Source organism: Pongo pygmaeus, chromosome 3, assembly GCF_028885625.2.
Source record: "Pongo pygmaeus isolate AG05252 chromosome 3, NHGRI_mPonPyg2-v2.0_pri, whole genome shotgun sequence".
Taxonomy (NCBI): domain Eukaryota; kingdom Metazoa; phylum Chordata; class Mammalia; order Primates; family Hominidae; genus Pongo; species Pongo pygmaeus.
This window is the reverse complement of record NC_072376.2, coordinates 108423485-108444204: the sequence shown is the minus strand read 5'-3', so window position 1 is coordinate 108444204 and position 20720 is coordinate 108423485.

The following is a 20720-nucleotide window of genomic DNA, read 5'->3' as shown; positions in this document are numbered from 1 at the left end:
ATGCTGTTACATCATTGAAATGACAACAAAGGATTTGGAATATTATAAAAACTTAGTTGATAAAACAGTGGTAGTCTTTGAGAGGATTATCTCTAATTTGGAAAAAAATCCTACTCTGGGTAAAATACTATCAAACAGCATGGAATGCCACACAAACATATTTCATGAAAGGAAGAGTCAATTGATATAATGAACTTTATTGTCGTTTCATGTTAAGAAATTACCAAAACCACTCCAATCTTCAGCAACCACCATCCCAATCAGTCAGCAGCCGTCAATATGCAGAAAAGCCCTCCATCAGAAAAAGAGTACAACTTGCTGAAGGCTCAGATGACCACTAGCACTTTTTAGCAATAAAGTGTTTTTAATTAAGGTATATATAATTTTTTAGACATAGTGCTATTGCACTTAGCATACTATAGTATGGTATAAATATAACTTTTATATGCATGAGACACCAAAAAATTTGTGTGAATTTCTTTATTGCAATATTCACTTTATTGTGGTGGTCTAGAAATGAAACCCCAATATCTCTAAGGTATGCCTGTAGTTGTATAGTAAGTTATAATATTTTGTAAATCATACTCACTATACTTTTTCAAATTAGTATTGGTTTTTACAGCAACTTAGAAGTTCAAATCTAAAATACATCATGAGGATACCCATTGGTTATATTAACTATATATCAATGTAGAAAGGCTTGACAATTTTAAGAAATTGCCATTCTAGAAATAGGTTATATCTGTTGTGGAAATTTTGTTTATTTCCTGTTACAGAAATTTATAATGTCTATACTGTTTTAGTTAATTTAACCCAAATATTTTTTAAAACTATTATGAATGGATATCATCTCTAAGTGATTAATTTAGGGAGGCCGAGGTGGGTGTATTACCTGAGGTCAGGAGTTCAAGACCAGCCTGGCCAACATGGCAAAACCCTATCTCTACTAAAAATAGAAAAATTACCCGAGCGTGGTGGCATGTGCCTGTAATCCCAACTACCCAGGAGGCTAAGGCAGGAGAATCGCTGGAACCCGGAGGGGAAAGAGGCTGCAGTGAGCCGAGATTGTGCCACTGCACTCCAGCCTGAGCAACAGAGCAAGACTCCACCTCAAAAAAAAAAAAAAAAAAAAAGAAGATAGCAGCTCATCTTTTTGTATATAATTTTTATAAAAGAACCATTGTAATTTTTCTAATTCTAAAATATTTTACTAGAGTCTCTTTTAATAGAATCAGATAATAATTGTATAATGTAGAGCTAAAAATCAGATTGGAAAAATCCGACTTTTCCAATATTTATACTATGTATTAAATTTTTACATATTTTATTAAATATAACTTCTACAATGGTGAATAATATTAGTCATAAAAGTGTTACTGTTATAACCCTAATTTTAATAGTAGTTTTAACATTTCACAATTTATATATTCACTCTTGATTTTTGTTTGAGAAAGATTTATAATTTAAAGTAGTTTTCTTCTATTCATATTTAAAGTAAAGCTTCAATTAGAAATGGTTGTTGCATTTCATCAATGTCATCTCAGCATCTATTGATGCAAACATATTGTTTACTTCTTTGTCACACTGATGTCATCAATTATTCTGGTATTCTCTGTAGTGGTAACCATATGCAGTTTCATACTTGGTCATTGTGAAGTCGTATTTTTAATACACTTCTGGATTTGCTTTGCTATTATTTTATAAAGTGTATTTGTTCTATCTCTATTAAGAGATTTCCACAATATCTATCAGACTTTGGCATTAAGGTTATCTAGGAATCCTAATTAGAATTAAGGCATTTTCCATATTTTTCTACAACTTAGACTAAACAACATAGGGAATGTTGTTTTTAAAATTTGAACATAATTTACCTTTAAGACCATGTTTATCTTTATTTTTCAACCCCGTCGTGGTTATTATTCTCTCACTTTTTCTTCCATTACTCACAGCAATTTTGGTTTATTCTACCAAGAAATACTCATTTTATTTAAAATGTGCTCCACAAATTTTCAAAAAGTAGTCTCCTACGATTCGTAAGTTTTTTTCTTGCAAATACATGTTAATCAACTTCTAAGTGTTCAAGAACACAAGAAAATTCTCTTTCTGAAATATATATGTATCTATGTATATCTATTAAAATAAAATTATCGAGTATATTATTTACCTAACTCTCCTTGTCAACTTGATATCAAATCTGCACGAGATATTATATTATCAACTACTATAAATTACATTTTTTATACATGCTTCTCTGTGTTCTTAGGCATTTATAGATTAGTCTGGTACATTGTTTGGTGCATAAAGTTTTATGGCTATAGATTATTCTCAGCTTTCACCTTTTATTATTTTATAGTAAAAATCTTTGTCCTGTTTAATGACATTGTCCTTGGAGTCTGTTCTGTCTTATATTAATAGAGCCACTTTTGCTTTCATTTTGTTTATATTTGCCTGAAATATCTTTGCCCATATCTTTGTATTCAAACTTTCTTTTCCATCAGTTCCACTTAATGGAAGTTCATAACCTATACTTTATGCCTAATCTTTCCTTCTCAGTTTTTTGAGTCCTCTTAGATTAATCACTGTTTTTCTTTTCCTATTCAAATGGATTAAAAAATAAAACTCCAACAAAATTCAGGCTTATATTGATACAAGAGATACATTTAAAAGAAAACATAGAAAAGCTGTGTGCTCCTTGGCACCTACAAAGGATAGACAGTAAGGTCTCTCAAACTTGGTGGACCAGTAAGAAGTGGGAGGCAACTAGGCTAAAAACCATCCCTCTTCTCTGAGGTATGAAAATGAAGCCTGACTGTAGACAAACTCTCTGATTACCATATGTTTAAAAAATCATGTAAGTTTTTCTAGAGATTTCATACTCTCATTTCCTCACCTATAAACCACAGCCTGGGAACTCTATTTCTTCTTGTTCAGCCCACCTATAGCCACATCTAAACAGAGATTCCCAATCTCTGGAGAGGCATCTTTCATCTTGGTACAAAAGCAGGCCTATAATTTTCAGAGAACCATGTTCTAGATGTGATCTGGTATCAGATTTATTAACTTATTTTTTTTTCCTTTTTGGACAAAACCTTTAGGCAAAAAAAAATTCAACCTGGGAATTAAATCAGTAATCATTTGAAGCAAAATTCCCAGGAAACTTCCAAGTTGTCCTTCAGCTTGTTATAAATTTTTTTGGAAGGGAAGGAATCATAATGCTGAGAGCAAACTTTTTCCCTACTTCTAATTAGCCCTTCCTTGTGGAGGACGCTCCATTATATGGTTAAATGTTTGGTCAATCCTTACTTCCTCGCTCCTTTCAAGGGGAAGAGGTGAGTTTAGGAGAGGACAATGGGCGTGTCTATCTCAGTTGCTTCTGCTTCCCCCTCTTAGAAAGCAACAGAGATGGCTGGGCACGGTGGCTCACACCTGTAATCCCAGCACTTCGGGAGGCTGAGGCGGGCGGATCATGAAGTCAGGAAATCGAGACCATCCTGGTCAACATGATGAAACCCCGTCTCTACTAAAATACAAAAAAATTAGCTGGGTGTGGTGGCACATACCCGTAGTCCCAGTTACTCGGGAGGCTGAGGCAGGGGAATCACTTGAATCCAGGAGGTGGAGGTTTCAGTGAGCCAAGATCACACCACTGCACACCAGCCTGGTGACAGAGCAAGACTCCATCTAAAAAAAAAAAAGGAAAAAGAAAACAAGCAAGCAACAGAGATAAAACAGCATACATTGTGCGTTCTTCATTTGTGCTTCATATTCTAAAGGTTTAGGCCTGTCCCTGCAAAGTATAGTGGTTCAGTACATAGAGGTAATTTTACTTCAAAAAAATGAAACATTGGGTTAAAAACAGGTTTGGTAAAGAAGTGGTAATTGGGAAATGCAATGCCACTAAAATTCTAGTTGAAACTTGGTGGTTTGCCACAGTTTAGATTGTTCTATGTGGATGGTTTTTGAAGTTAACTAGTAACTCCCTACCCAAGAAGATTTTAAGTTCTATAAGGTCTTATGATATAAAATATCATAAGGTCACCTATGATATTTTAATGGAAAAACTCCTTTCCTGGAGTATTGTAATTTAGTACTAACTAATGTGTTCTAAAAATATCACTTTCAGTACTAGGAGTTCTGGGATCTGTTTCCATGTTAAAACTGACTTTGCCTGCTGATTACTGGATGGTTTGAATGAATTAACTAGCTTTACACAACTATGCTGAGCCTTTGCAAATTCTAGGAGGTCTTAGGAGTCTCAACAAGAAAAATTCAGCCATTGTAGGGTCTTACCAGCCTTACAAAGGCAGATCAATCAGAATTAGCAAAAGCTCAAACTTTAGATGATGTAGGTTCTAAAGAACAGGCTTCTGCAGCTTTCCTTTGGTCTATGTTAGTCCAATATTTGCTGAGCTGGTTTGGGGCAAGGATTGCATTTTTAAAAATGAGTCTTTCATTTTGCAGCCATCTTAGAAATTAGGAGGCAGGGGCGGGGGCAGTGGCTGACGCCTGTAATCCCAGCACTGGGAGGCTGAGGCGGGCGGATCACGAGGTCAGGAGATTGAGGCCATCCTGGCTAACACGGTGAAACCCCGTCTCTACTAAGAAAATACAAAAAAATTAGCTGGGCGTGGTGGCAGGCGCCAGTAGTCCCAGCTACTCGGGAGGCTGAAGCAGGAGAATGGCATGAACCTGGGAGGCGGAGCTTGCAGTGAGTCGAGATCCCGCCACTGCACTCCAGCCTGGGCAACAGAGCGAGACTCCATCTCAGAAAAAAAAAAAAGAAAGAAAGAAAAAGAAAAAAGAAAGAAAGAAATTAGGAGGCAGAACACAAATGTATTTTTTTTCAGATTTTTTTAGGCTGGTCTTCTAACAACTAAGATTCATTTCTCCTAAAAATAACTAATCACACACATAGGCCACCCCATTTATGTTGTTTTTCATTTTGTTTTTTATGTTTTTTAAACTACATTCACTTCCAAAGGAGTAATCTGGGAAAGGGCTAAATTCTTCAACGCAGGTGACTTTTATGTGCTCTTAAAGGTTGCTTTCCCTGCATGTTTCCAACTTGGCTCAGTATATTTACACATGTTCTAACTACGGATTTTAGCTAATTCGTTCATAAGAGAGAGATTTTATGAATCAACAAAAAGTAAAGGGAGCCACATCAGAAATAGGATGTGCCATATTGTCTGCTTGGAGCAAGAAAATAAACTCAGTTTATTACAGACACAAAGACTAAAGCAGCAATTCAAAAAGCTTGTTCTTAAAACACTATCTGAGAAGTCAAATTTGCACATAAAATAAAAAAAGTGGGAGGTATTAACAAAGGTGTGAAAGTATAGATCAGCTTTGCTTTTATATCAAAAGTGGTAAAGGGTGAAAACCAAAGAAAGAAAGACAAAATTATCAAGTTCAGGGTGAAAACAGAGATTTCCCTAAGAGAAAGGTGCACATATTAAGAGAAAACCAGGTGGACATGAAGATTAGTTTCTATCTTAGAGATCATGATATGCAAATAGAAAGAGAAAACAATATACTCACTTCTAGCTTCTCTTAAAATATCTATGGGAAAGGGGGAGATTTGGTTGCCATTAAATCAGTAAAAGTTGTAGAGAACTAGAAAAATTTATTAATTGGCTTCTTGAAAGAAAAGCCAAATCTGAAATAATCTCCAGGAGTGGCCAGAGTCTAAGAAAGGATTCATGGTAGCTTCTTAAAGACATGAAAAGATAATTTAGAGTAATAGCAATTGAGGAGTTACCCTGTACAAGTGAAGATGGCTTTACAAAGTGGTTGCAGAAAATCTGGCAAGATTGGAAATGGGAAGAACAAAGAGATCAGTGGAAAAGAAAAAGAAAAATCCACACCATCAACAAAGCATAGGTATTTGAGTTTCGAAGTGATAGAACCATAATAAAATGAACATATGAATATTTACTGTGCCTTAGATTAAGACCTTAAGGCCAACATAGGAAAGGTGAAATATAGAAAATGAGAGCAGGCAGGACGATCACAGATTACATTCAGGCTTGGGTTGAATGTTTTTGAGGGAAGTATATTTCCTGTGTGGAATTATCCAATTCAAATAAAAGAATAGCTAAGCGTGTTGTCATGCGCCTATAGTCCCTGCTTCTCAGGAGGCTGAGACAGAAGGATCACTTGAGGCCAAGAGTTCTGTGCTGTTGTGTGCTATTGTGCTATTATTGCATGTGTGAATAGCCACTGCACTCCAGCCTGGACAGCATAGTGAGATGCCCATTACTAAAAGGAGTAATAATAGTTTTTTTAAGAAAAAGAAGGAGCACAGGATTTTGTCAAACTGTGACTGCTTTTATCAGACCCCAAATTTCTGAATATCCTTTTTCTCACTAAAAGAGAATGTGAAACAAAATTTAGAGGATGATATTAGAAAATCACATATCTGGGCCATAAAGCAAAATTAAAAAAAAAAAAGCATGAATGCACAGAATGCTAGTGTTAGGGTTTGAATGTGTCGCTTCCAAAATTCAGGTGTTGCCAATGTGATAATGTTAAGAGGCGGGGCTTTAAGAGGTGATTAGGTCATGAGGGCTTCTCCCTCACTGGGATTAGGTGCCTTTATATAAGGGCCTGCTGTTCTGCCTTCTGCTGTGTGAGAACGAAGCAAGAGGGCCGTCGTGAAATGCTGGTGTCTTGATCTTGGACTTCCCTCCAGAACTGTGAGAAATGTTTTTTTTTAATTAATTATCCAGTCTCAGGCATTCTGTTATTGCAGTAGAAATGGACTAGCCAGCAAATTATACTGGCCCTATGTGTAATCAAGGAAAGAGAGAGCTAAACATCAATTTAAGAAGCAGGTTAGGTTTCAAGAAACTACTGAGTCTTCCTGAAAGTGGTATAGGCAGATGAAGGGGTGAGGGATAAAATATTACCTATTGTGTGCAAAGTACCCTGTTCAGGTGACGGGTACACTAAAAGCCCAGATTTCACCATTATACAATATATCCATGTAATACAACTGCACTCGTGCCCCTTAAATTTATAAAAATAACGTAGTATAGAAATAGTAGAGGTAAATGGGCCATGATATCCCATCACTTTAGGAAAATAAGTAGAAATAAATGCTAATCCATGCTTAGTATGTTCAAAAATTATAGAAAGCCAGTGTCTTGAAAAACAAACTCCAGTGGCATAGATCTTCACTAGTTTCTAAGAGCAACAACAACCTCGGTTGATTAACCTGGAGAAGGTTATTCTCCAGCTGAAACAAATGTGGTGATGAGTGAGACTACTTCCCTAAGAAGCAGGTTGTATACGAGAGAGTGTCAATCCTAACAGTATACTGGAATCACCTGGAGAGCCTTTTAAAACTACTGCATTCACAGACATACTTCAGAGATTCTGACTTAATTAATTTGGGGTAGGGCCTAGTCATCAGTGCTTTTAAAAGCTCTCCAGGTGAGTCTAATGTGCAGCCATAGTTAAGAACTACTGTTATATAAGCATCAGCAAATGATTCTCAACCCTGGAGGTATGTTAGACTCTCACAGAAAGCTGGTAAAATAAATCCAAGCTTGTACCCAAAGCCAGAGTGTGAGGTCTGGATACCAGTATTTTTGCACAGCTTCCCCCAGTAATTCTAAGTCACAGCCAGAGTGGATGAACACAGGCTCAAGCAATCCACAGCAAGAGGCATTGGAGGCAGTGATTGGTCACAGGCTAAAAAATCCCTGCGATTTATCTCTGTATTTAAATACTGAGATGCCAGAAACACAAGGCTGAAATGGAAAATGGAAATACAAAGCTTTTCAATATGGAGGAAAGTCACTTTGATTAAGACCTAGACGACTGAAAATTCTAAGACTGGAAAGTCTTATTAAAAAATTCTGCAATATTTCAAATCCTATTCTTTGAGAGAAGAGACAGTTTATATGCGATTTCCCCCTAAATATAGTGCCTTTGATCCAGAAGCTAATATGAATGTTATATTTTTCTTCATTTTCTTATATTTATTCACTGTGGCTAGTATATAGAAATACAATTGATTTTGTATAATAACCTTGAATTCAGTGAGTATTCTAGATGGATTGATTTTCAGTTGTTGACTCTATGTTCAAAATTATCTGTGCAAAATGACACTTTATTCCTTTTCCATCTATTTATTTATCTTGACTTTTTGTATTGGCTGAGACCTCTAGCAAAAATATTGATTAGAAGTGTTGATAATATTTTTTAATAAGGTTTAATTTATTTTCTTTCTTTTTTTTTTTTTTTGAGACGGAGTTTTGCTTTTGTTGCCCAGGCTGGAGTGCAATGGTGCGATCTCGGCTCACTACAACCTCTGCCTCCCAGGTTAAAGCAATTCTCCTGCCTCAGCCTCCCGAGTAGCTGGGATTACAGGCGCCTGCCACAACGCCCAGCTAATTTTTGTATTTTTAGTAGAGATGGGGTTTTCACCATGTTGGCTAGGCTGGTCTCAAACTCCTGACCTCGTGATCCACCCACCTCGGCCTCCCAAAGTGCTGGGATTACAAGCATGAGCCACCGCGCCTGGCCTTTTCATGCCTTCTATAAGGGCGTTTATTTACGTCTCCTCTCTTCCCTCCCCGACCTCCTTGGAAAATATCACCAAGTGTTTATTAGTTCCATTCAAATTATTTTCTTATTTCTATTTTGTTGTTTTGCTATTCTTTTCCTTATTTCTTGAGATGTGTAACATCACTGATATGCAATCTTTATTTTCTTCAAATATATGCATTTAATTCTATACATTCCCCTTAATGTTTCAGTATGCTACATTTGTTACACAATTAGATAGGTTTGTCAGCGTTTGAATTCCTTCCTGGGATCCCCACTTCAATCTCCTAAATGATTTTTAAAAGCTTAACTTTTTATGTTGTAAAATCTGTGTGTCTGACAAATGCATAATGCCATGTATACACCATTACAGGATTATACAGAATAGTTCGGCTTCCCTAAAAAGACTCCGGGTTTCACCTATCCAACCCTTCCCCACCTCCCCCAGAACTCTTGTCAGCTACTGATCTTTTTGTTTCTATTGATTTGTCTCTTTCAGAATATCATATAGTTTAAACAGTAAAGTATGTAGCCCTTTCAGACTGACTTTTTTTCACCTAACAACTTGCATTTAAGGTTTATCCGTATTTTTCCATGGCTTGGTAGCTTTTTTGTTTTAATCACTGAATAATGTTTGATTACATGGATGCACCACGACGTTTTGTTTCTGTCCACCTATTGAAGGACAACTTGATTGCTTCCAGTTTCCAATTGTGAATAAAGCCTCTATAAACATTTATGTACAGTTTTTATGTGTACAAAAGTTTCAAATCAGTTGGGTAAATACATATAAGCACAAAGGTTAGATCTTATATTAAACCGCCAAACTGTTTTCTAAGGTGCGCCATCAGAAGATAGTTCCCACCATAAATGAGTGAAAAGTTCTTTTTGCTCCTCTACCTCACAAGCATTTGCTTTTGTCAGTTTAAAAAAGTGTTCAGTCCTTCTAGTAGGCTAATACAGTGGTATCTCATTGTTACTTTAATTTGTAATTCCTTCATGACAAATATTAGAAACTTTCATAATTTTCTACCATCTACACATCTTCTAGAGATTTTTTTCAGATCTTTTGCCCATTTTTTAATCAGGTTGTTTTCTTATTGGTAAATTTTAAAGGTTTTTTGTATATTTTGAATACAAATTCTTTATCAGCTATAGGATTTATAAATATTTTTTTTCTGGTCCGTGGCTTGTCTTTTCATTCACTTAAAAGTATCTTTCACAGAAAAGGGGTTTTAAATATTAACACATCAATTTTTTTCTTTCATGGACTGTTCTTTTGATGTTGTGTCTAAAAACTGATGCTCAAATTCAAAGTTACCTAGATATTTTCTTATGTTTTCTTCTAGAAGTTTTTTAGGTTTCCAAGTTTTATAGTTTAGCATTTAGGTTTATGGTCCAATTTGAGTTAATTTTTGCAAAAGCTATAAAGCTTGTATGTAGGATTACATTTTGCATATGGATTTCCAATTGTTCCAGCTTCATTTGCTTAAAAACTATCCTTTCTGAACTGAATTGTCTTGGCTGCTTTATCAAGGATCAATAAATTATAACTGTAGGTTTCCATATCTAGACTCTTTGTTCTGTTCCATTTATGTTTATCCTTTCTCCAATACCGTGATGTCTAGTTTATAGTTGGCTATTCAGTAAACTTGAAGTAGGGTATGTCAGTCCCCAGGTTTTGTTGTTCTTTGGTGTTGTGTTAGCTATTGTAGAAATCTCACCTTTTCATATAGACTTCAGCTCCATTTGTCAGTATCTACAAAATAGTTGCTGGGATTTTTACTGGGCTTGCATTGAATGTGTCACACACAGACGCTGTACGTGCTTTGTTAGATTTATCACAGTGTTTCAATTTTGAGGACGGATGCTAACAATATTGGTATTGTTTTTAAACTTCAAATTCCAATTGTTTGTAACAATTGTTTGTACGTAGGAAGGTAATCAACATTTGTCTATTGGCCTTACATGCTGAAACTTTGCTATAATCTCTTATTTGTTCCAGAAGTACTTTTTTGTCAATTATTTGTGGTTTTCTATATAGACAAGTATTAAGTTAACTATACTTTGTTTGTACATGTTCTCTATTTGAAGAAGTTCCCCTCTTTCCCTAGTTGGCTAAGAGTGTTTATCATGAACATGGGTTTGACTTTGTCGAGTGTTTTTTTTCTGTGTCAAATGATTATAATTGTACAATTTTTTCTTTTCTAGCTTGTTGATATGATGGATTATGTTATTTCATTTTCAAATGTTGAACTAGCCTTGCATACCTGGAATAAATCTCATTAGGTCATGGTGTATAATTCTTTTCATGCTTTGTTAGATTTAATTTGCTGATGTGTTAAGAATTTTTGTATCTGTTCTTCACAAGGTGGTAGGAAGAAGTGCCAAGGGAAGAAGGAAGAGCCCTCTAAAAAATGATCAGATCTTGTCAAAACTCATTCACTATCACAAGAGAAGCATGGAGGAAACTACCCATGATTCAGTTACCTCCACTTGGTTTCTCTGTTCACACATGCTGATTACGGGGATTGCAATTCAAGATTAGATTTGGGTGGGAACACAAAGCCTGACTATATTAGGAAGTGTTCCCTATGTATCTATTTTTTGAACAGTATTGTAGAAAATTATTATTTCTTAAAAGTTTCATGGAATTCACCGGTGAAGTCTGGGACTGCAGCTTTCTTTTTGGAAGGTATTAATTATTCAAATTCTTTAATCAGTATATACCTATTCAGATTATCTGTTTCTTCTTATGAGGATTTTGTAGTTTTTATCTTTCAAGATATTGATTAATTTTATCAAAGTTATCAAATTTGTTGGCATACAGTCGTTTGTAGTATCCCTTGATTACCCTTCTAATACCCATGAGATGACCCTTCTTTTATTTCTGATACTGGTAATTTTTATCTTCTCTTTGTTGCTTGGTTAAAGTACCTATAGGTTTATCAATTTTATCAATCTCTTCCAAAAAGAAGCTTGAATTTTTTATTTTTTCTATTTTACTGATTTTAATTACATTAATTTCTGCTCTGTTTTTTATTTCTTCTGCTTGCTTTATGTTTAAATTGCTCTCTGTTCCCTATTTTCCTAATATGGAACTTAGATTATTAACTTTAGATCTTTCTTCTAATATATGCATTTAATGCTATAGATTTCCCTCTATGCATTGCTTGCTGCATTTCACAACTTTTGATAAGTTGTATTTTCATTTTCACTTAATTCAAAACACTTTTTAATTTATCTTGAGGCTTCTTTGACCAAAGTGGTATTTAGAAATATGTTGAATCTGTATTCTTACTGACATTTTGCCTCTTCGATTTAGTAATTACTGATAAAGGAGTGCTAAAGTCTCTAACTATAATAGTGGCTTTATACATAAACTTACGATTTTTTATCTCTTCTTGTGTAATTAACCACATTATCATTATATAATATACCCTATTTATAACCAACAGTTTTCCTTGTTTGAACTCTGCCTTGTCTGAAATTTATGTAATTACTCCAGCTTTCTTTCGAATAGTACTAACATGGTATATCTTTTAACTTATTCAATTGTTAACATTTAAAGTAGGTTCTTATAGATAATATGTTTGGGTCTTGTTGGTTTCCCCCCAATTCTGACAATCTATTTTTTAATTGATTTAAGTGACTCACATATGAAGTAATTATTGATATAGTTGAATTAATATCTTTCTATTATTTTAATGTGTCCCTTAAAGTTAATATGTTGAAAACTTGATCCCCAATCTATTGGTGTTGCGAGGTAGGGCCTGTTGGGAGGTGAAGCCTAATGGGAGATGTTTGGATCCTGTGAGCACCTCTCTTATGAGTGAATTAATGCTGTTATTACAAGAGTAGATTTGTTATAGCAGGAGTAGGTCTCTTATATAAAGGATGAATTCAGGCCCCTTTTGCCCTCTGCCCTCCTGCCATGGGATGATGCAGCAAGAAGGCCTTCAGAAGATGCTGGCCTGTCAGTCTTGGGCTTCCCAGCCTCAAGAACTGTGAGTCAATAAATTACAGCTCTTTATAAATTAACCAGTCTGTGTTATTGTTATAGCAACTCAAAAGGACTAAGACATATTTATTATATTTGTAACTATTTTCTATTTGTTGCTCTTCTTTTTTCTTTTCTTCCCCTTCTGCCTTTTCTACTTTTAAATGAATATTTTATTATTTCAATCTCTCTCCTCTCTTGCTATTCAATTATACTTTTTAAGATTTTTGAGTTGTTGCCTTAAAATTTTGAAGTACAATCACAACTAATCTGGATCCACTTTTAAATAGCAATGTATCCCTTCACGTGTAATGAAGATACTTTATACCAAGTACTTTATTTACAAGGCACTTTATGAGTTGAATTATGGAATTCAACTCAAATTTCTGCCCCAAATTTGTTAAAGTCCTAATCCTTCTTTCTCTTTTTAAAAAATCTTATTCCTTTTTTCCTGTGCCTTTCAGTTCAAAAAGTTTCCAGTGACATGTCTACAAGCTCATTAATTTCCCCCCCATCCCCATTTTGGTCATACGCAGTCTACCAATAGACTCATTGAAGGTGTTAACCCTGAAAATCTAAGACAGGTCTCAGTTAATTTCAAAAGTTTATTTTGCCAAAGTTGAGGACATGCACCCATGACACAGCCTCAGGAAGTCCTGATGACATGGACCCAAGGTGGTCAGAGCACATTTTGGTTTTATACATTTTAGGGGGACATGAGACATCAATCAATATATGTAGATGAACATTGGCTTGGTGTGGAAAGGCGGGACAACTCAAAGCAGGAGGAGGCTTCCAGGTCATAGGTCTGTAAGAGACAAATGGTTGAATTCTTTTGAGTTTCTGATTAGCCTCTCCAAAGGAGGCAATCAGATATGCATTTATCTCAATGAACAGAGTGGCGACTTTGAATAGAATGGGAGGCAGGTTTATCCTAAGCAGCTCCCAGCTTGACTTTTCCCTTTAGCTTAGTGATGTTGGGGGCCCAAGATATACTCCTTTCACATTACTACCCCAACCTCCACCACCTTTTGTAAAATCTTTTGGAGAAAGTTTTTTAGAAGAAAATGAGTCTCTGGTTTCAGGTTTTGTCCGATCTCTCATGGCTAGGATGATTTATTCCTAGACAGGTAGATCCTGAGTTATTAGGAAAGCTCATTTTTAAAAGGTTGTGAAGTCTCATGTCCTGTGAAGAGAAAATAGGAGGAGCAAGGGAGGAAAACAACAAACTAAAGAACAATCCTGGAAAACTGATATAGGCCACATTACTCTGAAGTTCATACATCAGTAGGCATGTATGAAAGTGGCTTATGTACGTAAATAGGTTGCTGTTATTTTCTTCTGAAGTTGTCTAGCTTCAGTTCACAGGGCATTCTGAAAGCACAGCTTATTTTTCATTGACTCCAAATTTTAAAAAATGGAAAAAAAACAATTGAAAACACTATTTTGAAGATTTGTAGGTAAAAAATTTAGAATCTTGTACAAACTGTAGAAAATAATAAAAATTTAAACACATTAGGTAAGACTGAATCTAACAACAGGTGTACTATAGTTTTTGAAACATAATTTTTCTCTCTCCAGTTTCTCATTCTTACTAAAGACAAACCATGGTAGAACTGGTTTGTTTTATCATACTTGGCCTAATTATGTACATACAGTGCAGCAAGAATAATTATTTTTTACATAGGCTTTTAAATTGGCTTTGATGAAACTTTGTTCCATAGAACAAATCTCAGGTAAGACTTTGTTAAAGCCCAGCCCAGCCTTGAATTTGTACCATCAAATACCTAAGAGTTGGGTGAAATTCTCTCCTCTTGAGGTTCCTAGATAAATTTGGGGCTGCTGGGCCTGTCAGAAAGTGACATTCTTTACTTACCACAGGACAGGAACTCAGTACAGGGACTGTGTAGACAAAAGTATGAGGCCAGTTTTTCCAAGGGACTTTTATTGGCTCCATAAGTCAAGTTTGATGCCTAAGAGGAAAGCACACCATTCCAGTTAAAGCCTTGGTAAAATAACCATTTTCTCCAATTACATCCTGTTATAAATGAAAACAGATTCTTACTGCACTGATGCAAATAACTGTATTGTCATAATATAAGAATACAGTTTCCAAATTCCATAAAAATCAGGTAGAGAGAAACAAATATGCTCCCAATTTTGTTCATAGGAGTATACTCAATTTTTAAAAGGTGTAAATAGCTTTTAAAAATGTTTTCTTGACTCTGAGAAACAAAACAATCAGCAACATTTTAATCAAAAAGTTACAAAAATTACTTCAGACTCTTATTAGTTGAGTCCATGCAGTTAATTGCTGTTCTGCTTGATATTTATGAATATTTCAGCTATCCATGTGTCCTAAGGTTTTTCCTCTATTCTGATGTCACAATCTCCAAAGTTATCAGAAATTTGCATTCAACAGCACCTGTTAGAGTTTTATAGCTGATTATAAAACCACCTTCTAAAGAGGTCCAAAACAAGATAACAATTGTCTGTGGATGATAAAAAGTTTTAGGTCGGTCAAAGACACAAGTGACAAGGAAATTTATTACCACTGTGGCACACAATAATTTCACATAACAATTATAATTATTACTAAAAATGTACATTAAGTCATATCATAATTGTAGGTATTTCCCATAATTTTGGAACACATACCAATAACATACGTATACAAAAACAGCCCAAAGAAAAACTGAACACCATCTTATATTTGACAATTCTTGTATAATTTTTTTTTAATTTTCTTTTTTTTTTTAATTTATTATTATTATACTTTAGGTTTTAGGGTACATGTGCGCAACGTGCAGGTTAGTTACATATGTATACATGTGCCATGTTAGTGCGCTGCACCCACTAACTCGTCATCTAGCATTAGGTGTATCTCCCAATGCTATCCCTCCCCCCTCCCCCCATCCCAAAACAGTCCCCAGAGTGTGATGTTCCCCTTCCTGTGTCCATGTGTTCTCATTGTTGAATTCCCACCTATGAGTGAGAATATGCGGTGTTTGGTTTTTTGTTCTTGTGATAGTTTACTGAGAATGATGATTTCCAGTTTCATCCATGTCCCTAAAAAGGACATGAACTCATCATTTTTTATGGCTGCATAGTATTCCATGGTGTATATGTGCCACATTTTCTTAATCCAGTCTATCACTGTTGGACATTTGGGTTGGTTCCAAGTCTTTGCTATTGTGAATAATGCCACAATAAACATACGTGTGCATATGTCTTTATAGTAGCATGATTTACAGTCCTTTGGGTATATACCCAGTAATGGGATGGCTGGGTCAAATGGAATTTCTAGTTCTAGATCCCTGAGAAATCGCCACACTGACTTCCATAAGGGTTGAACTAGTTTACAGTCCCACCAACAGTGTAAAAGTGTTCCTATTTCTCCACATCCTCTCCAGCACCTGTTGTTTCCTGACTTTTTAAAGATTGCCATTCTAACTGGTGTGAGATGGTGTGTCATTGTGGTTTTTATTTGCATTTCTCTGATGGCCAGTGATGGTGAGCATTTTTCATGTGTTTTTTGGCTACAAAAATGTCTTCTTTTGAGAAGTGTCTGTTCATGTCCTTTGCCCACTTTTTGATGGGGTTGTTTGTTTTTTTCTTGTAAATTTGTTGGAGTTCATTGTAGATTCTGGATATTAGTCCTTTGTCAGATGAGTAGGTTGCGAAAATTTTCTCCCATTCTGTAGGTTGCCTGTTCACTCTGATGGTAGTTTCCTTTGCTGTGCAGAAGCTCTTTAGTTTAATTAGATCCCATTTGTCAATTTTGGCTTTTGTTGCCATTGCTTTTGGTGTTTTAGACATGAAGTCCTTGCCCATGCCTATGTACTGAATGGTAATGCCTAGGTTTTCTTCTAGGGTTTTTATGGTTTTAGGTCTAACATTTAAGTCTTTAATCCATGTTGAATTTATTTTTGTATAAGGTGCAAGGAAGGGATCCAGTTTCAGCTTTCTCCATACGGCTAGTCAGTTTTCCCAGCACCATTTATTAAATAGAGAATCCTTTCCACATTTCTTGTTTTTGTCAGGTTTGTCAAAGATCAGATAGTTGTAGATATGTGGTGTTATTTCTGAGGGCTCTGTTCTATTCCATTGATCTATATCTCTGTTCTGGTACCAGTACCATGATGCTTTGGTTACTGTAGCATTGTAGTATAGTTTGAAGTCAGGTAGTGTGATGCCTCCAGCTTTGTTCTTTTGGCTTAGGATTGACTTGGAGATGCGGGCTCTTTTTTGGTTCCATATGAACTTTAAAGTAGTTTTTTCCAATTCTGTGAAGAAAGTCATTGGTAGCTTGATGGGGATGGCATTGAATCTGTAAATTACCTTGGGCAGTATGGCCATTTTCATGATATTGATTCTTCCTACCCATGAGCATGGAATGTTCTTCCATTTGTTTGTATCCTCTTTTATTTCATTGAGCAGTGGTTTGTAGTTCTCCTTGAAGAGGTCCTTCACATCCCTTGTAAGTTGGATTCCTAGGTATTTTATTCTCTTTGAAGCAATTGTGAATGGGAGTTCACTCATGATTTGGCTCTCTGTTTGTCTGTTATTGGTGTATAAGAATGCTTGTGATTTTTTACATTGATTTTGTATCCTGAGACTTTGCTGAAGTTGCTTATCAGCTTAAGGAGATTTTGGGCTGAGACAATAGGGTTCTCTAGATATACAATAATGTCATCTGCAAACAGGGACAATTTGAGTTCCTCTTTTCCTAATTGAGTACCCTTTATTTCCTTCTCCTGCCTAATTGCCCTGGCCAGAACTTCCAACACTATGTTGAATAGGAGTGGTGAGAGAGGGGCATCCCTGTCTTGTGCCAGTCTTCAAAGGGAATGCTTCGAGTTTTTGCCCATTCAGTATGATATTGGCTGTGGGTTTTTCATAGACAGCTCTTATTATTTTCAGATACATCCCATCAATACCTAATTTATTGAGAGTTTTTAGCATGAAGGGTTGTTGAATTTTGTCAAAGGCCTTTTCTGTATCTATTGAGATAATCATGTGGTTTTTGTCTTTGGTTCTGTTTATATGCTGGATTACATTTATTGATTTGCATATATTGAACCAGCCTTGCATCCCAGGGATGAAGCCCACTTGATCATGGTGGATAAGCTTTTTGATGTGCTGCTGGATTCAGTTTGCCAGTTATTTTATTGAGGATTTTTGCATCAATGTTCATCAAGGATATTGGTCTAAAATTCTCTTTTTTGGTTGTGTCTCTGCCCGGCTTTGGTATCAGGATGATGCTGGCCTCATAAAATGAATTAGGGAGGATTCCCACTTTTTCTATTGATTGGAATAGTTTCAGAAGGAATGGTACCAGTTCCTCCTTGTACCTCTGGTAGAATTCGGCTGTGAATCCATCTGGTCCTGGACTTTTTTTGGTTGGTAAGCTATTGATTATTGCCACAATTTCAGCTCCTGTTATTGGTCTATTCAGAGATTCAACTTCTTCCTGGTTTAGTCTTGGGAAAGTGTATGTGTCAAGGAATTTATCCATTTCTTCTAGATTTTCTAGTTTATTTGCGCAGAGGTGTTTGTAGTATTCTCTGATGGTTGTTTGTATTTCTGTGGGATCAGTGGTGATATCCCCTTTATCATTTTTTATTGCGTCTATTTGCTTCTTCTCTCTTTTCTTCTTTATTAGTCTTGCTAGCAGTCTATCGATTTTGTTGATCTTTTCAGAAAACCAGCTCCTGGATTCATTAATTTTTTGAAGGGTTTTTTGTGTCTCTATTTCCTTCAGTTCTGCTCTGATTTTAGTTATTTCTTGCCTTCTGCTAGCTTTTCAATGTGTTTGCTCTTTCTTTTCTAGTTCTTTTAATTTTGATGTTAGGGTGTCAGTTTTGGATCTTTCCTGCTTTCTCTTGTGGGCATTTAGTGCTATAAATTTCCCTCTACACACTGCTTTGAATGCATCCCAGAGATTCTGGTATGTTGTGTCTTTGTTCTCGTTGGTTTCAAAGAACATCTTTATTTCTGCCTTCATTTCGTTGTGTACCCAGTAGTCATTCAGGAGCAGGTTGTTCAGTTTCCATGTAGTTGAGCGGTTTTGAGTGAGATTCTTAATCCTGAGTTCTAGCTTGATTGCACTGTGATCTAAGAGATAGTTTGTTATAATTTCTGTTCTTTTACATTTGCTGAGGAGAGCTTTACTTCCAACTATGTGGTCAATTTTGGAATAGGTGCAGTGTGGTGCTGAAAAAAATGTATATTCTGTTGATTTGGGGTGGAGAGTTCTGTAGATGTCTATTAGGTCTGCTTGGTGCAGAGCTGAGTTCAATTCCTGGGTATCCTTGTTGACTTTTTTTCTCATTGATCTGTCTAATGTTGACAGTGGGGTGTTAAAGTCTCCCATTATTAGTGTGTGGGAGTCTACGTCTCTTTGTAGGTCACTCAGGACTTGCTTTATGAATCTGGGTGCTCCTGTATTGGGTGCATATATATTTAGGATAGTTAGCTCTTCTTGTTGAATTGATCCCTTTACCATTATGTAATGGCCTTGTCTCTTTTGATTTTTGTTGGTTTAAAGTCTGTTTTATCTGAGACTAGGATTGCAACCCCTGCCTTTTTTTGTTTTCCATTTTCTTGGTAGATCTTCCTCCATCCTTTTATTTTGAGCCTATGTGTGTCTCTGCACATGAGATGGGTTTCCTGAATACAGCACACTGATGGGTCTTGAGTCTTTATCCAATTTGCCAGTCTGTGTCTCTTAATTGGAGCATTTAGTCCATTTACATTTAAAGTTAATATTGTTATGTGTGAATTTGATCCTGTCATTATGATGTTAGCTGGCTATTTTGCTCGTTAGTTGATGCAGTCTCTTCCTAGTCTCAATGGTCTTTACATTTTGGCATGATTTTGCAGCGGCTGGTACTGGTTGTGCCTTTCCATGTTTAGCACTTCCTTCAGGAGCTCTTGTAGGGCAGGCCTGGTGGTGACAAAATCTCTCAGCATTTGCTTGTCTGTAAAGTATTTTATTTCTCCTTCACTTATGAAGCTTAGTTTGGCTGGATATGAAATTCTGGGTTGAAAATTGTTTTCTTTAAGAATGTTGAGTATTGGCCCCCACTCTCTTCTGGCTTGTAGAGTTTCTGCTGAGAGATCCACTGTTAGTCTGATGGGCTTCCCTTTGAGGGTAACCCGACCTTTCTCTCTGGCTGCCCTTAACATTTTTTCCTTCATTTCAACTTTGGTGAATCTGACAATTATGTGTCTTGGAGTTGCTCTTCTCGAGGAGTATCTTTGTGGTGTTCTCTGTATTTCCTGAACCTGAATGTTGGCCTGCCTTGCTAGATTGGGGAAGTTCTCCTAGATAATATCCGCAGAGTGTTTTCCAACTTGGTTCCATTCTCCCTGTCACTTTCAGGTACACTAATCAGACGTAGATTTGGTCTTTTCACATAGTCTCATATTTCTTGGAGGCTTTGCTCATTTCTTTTTATTCTTTTTTCTCTAAATTTCCCTTCTCACTTCATTTCATTCATTTCGTCTTCCATTGCTGATACCCTTTCTTCCAGTTGATCGCATCGGCTCCTGAGGCTTCTGCATTCTTCCCGTAGTTCTCGAGCCTTGGTTTTCAGCTCCATCAGCTCCTTTAAGCACTTCTCTGTATTGGTTATTCTAGTTATACATTCTTCTAAATTTTTTTCAAAGTTTTCAACTTCTTTGCCTTTGCTTTGCATATCCTTCCGTAGCTCAGAGTAATTTGATTGTCTGAAGCCTTCTTCTCTCAGCTCATCAAAGTCATTCTCCACCCAGCTTTGTTACGTTGCTGGTGAGGAACTGCATTACTTTGGAGGAGGAGAGGTACTCTGCTTTTTAGAGTTTCCAGTTTTTCTGCTCTGTTTTTTCCCCATCTTTGTGGTTTCATCTACTTTTGGTCTTTGTTGATGGTGATGTACAGATGGGTTTTTGGTGTGGATGTCCTTTCTGTTTGTTAGTTTTCCTTCTAACAGACAGGACCCTCAGCTGCAGGTCTGTTGGAGTACCTGGCTGGCCATGTGAGGTGTCAGTCTGCCCCTGCTGGGGGGTGCCTCCCAGTTAGGCTGCTCAGGGGTCAGGGACCCACTTGAGGAGGCAGTCTGCCCATTCTCAGATCTCCAGCTGCGTGTTGGGAGAACCACTGCTGTCTTCAAAGCTGTCA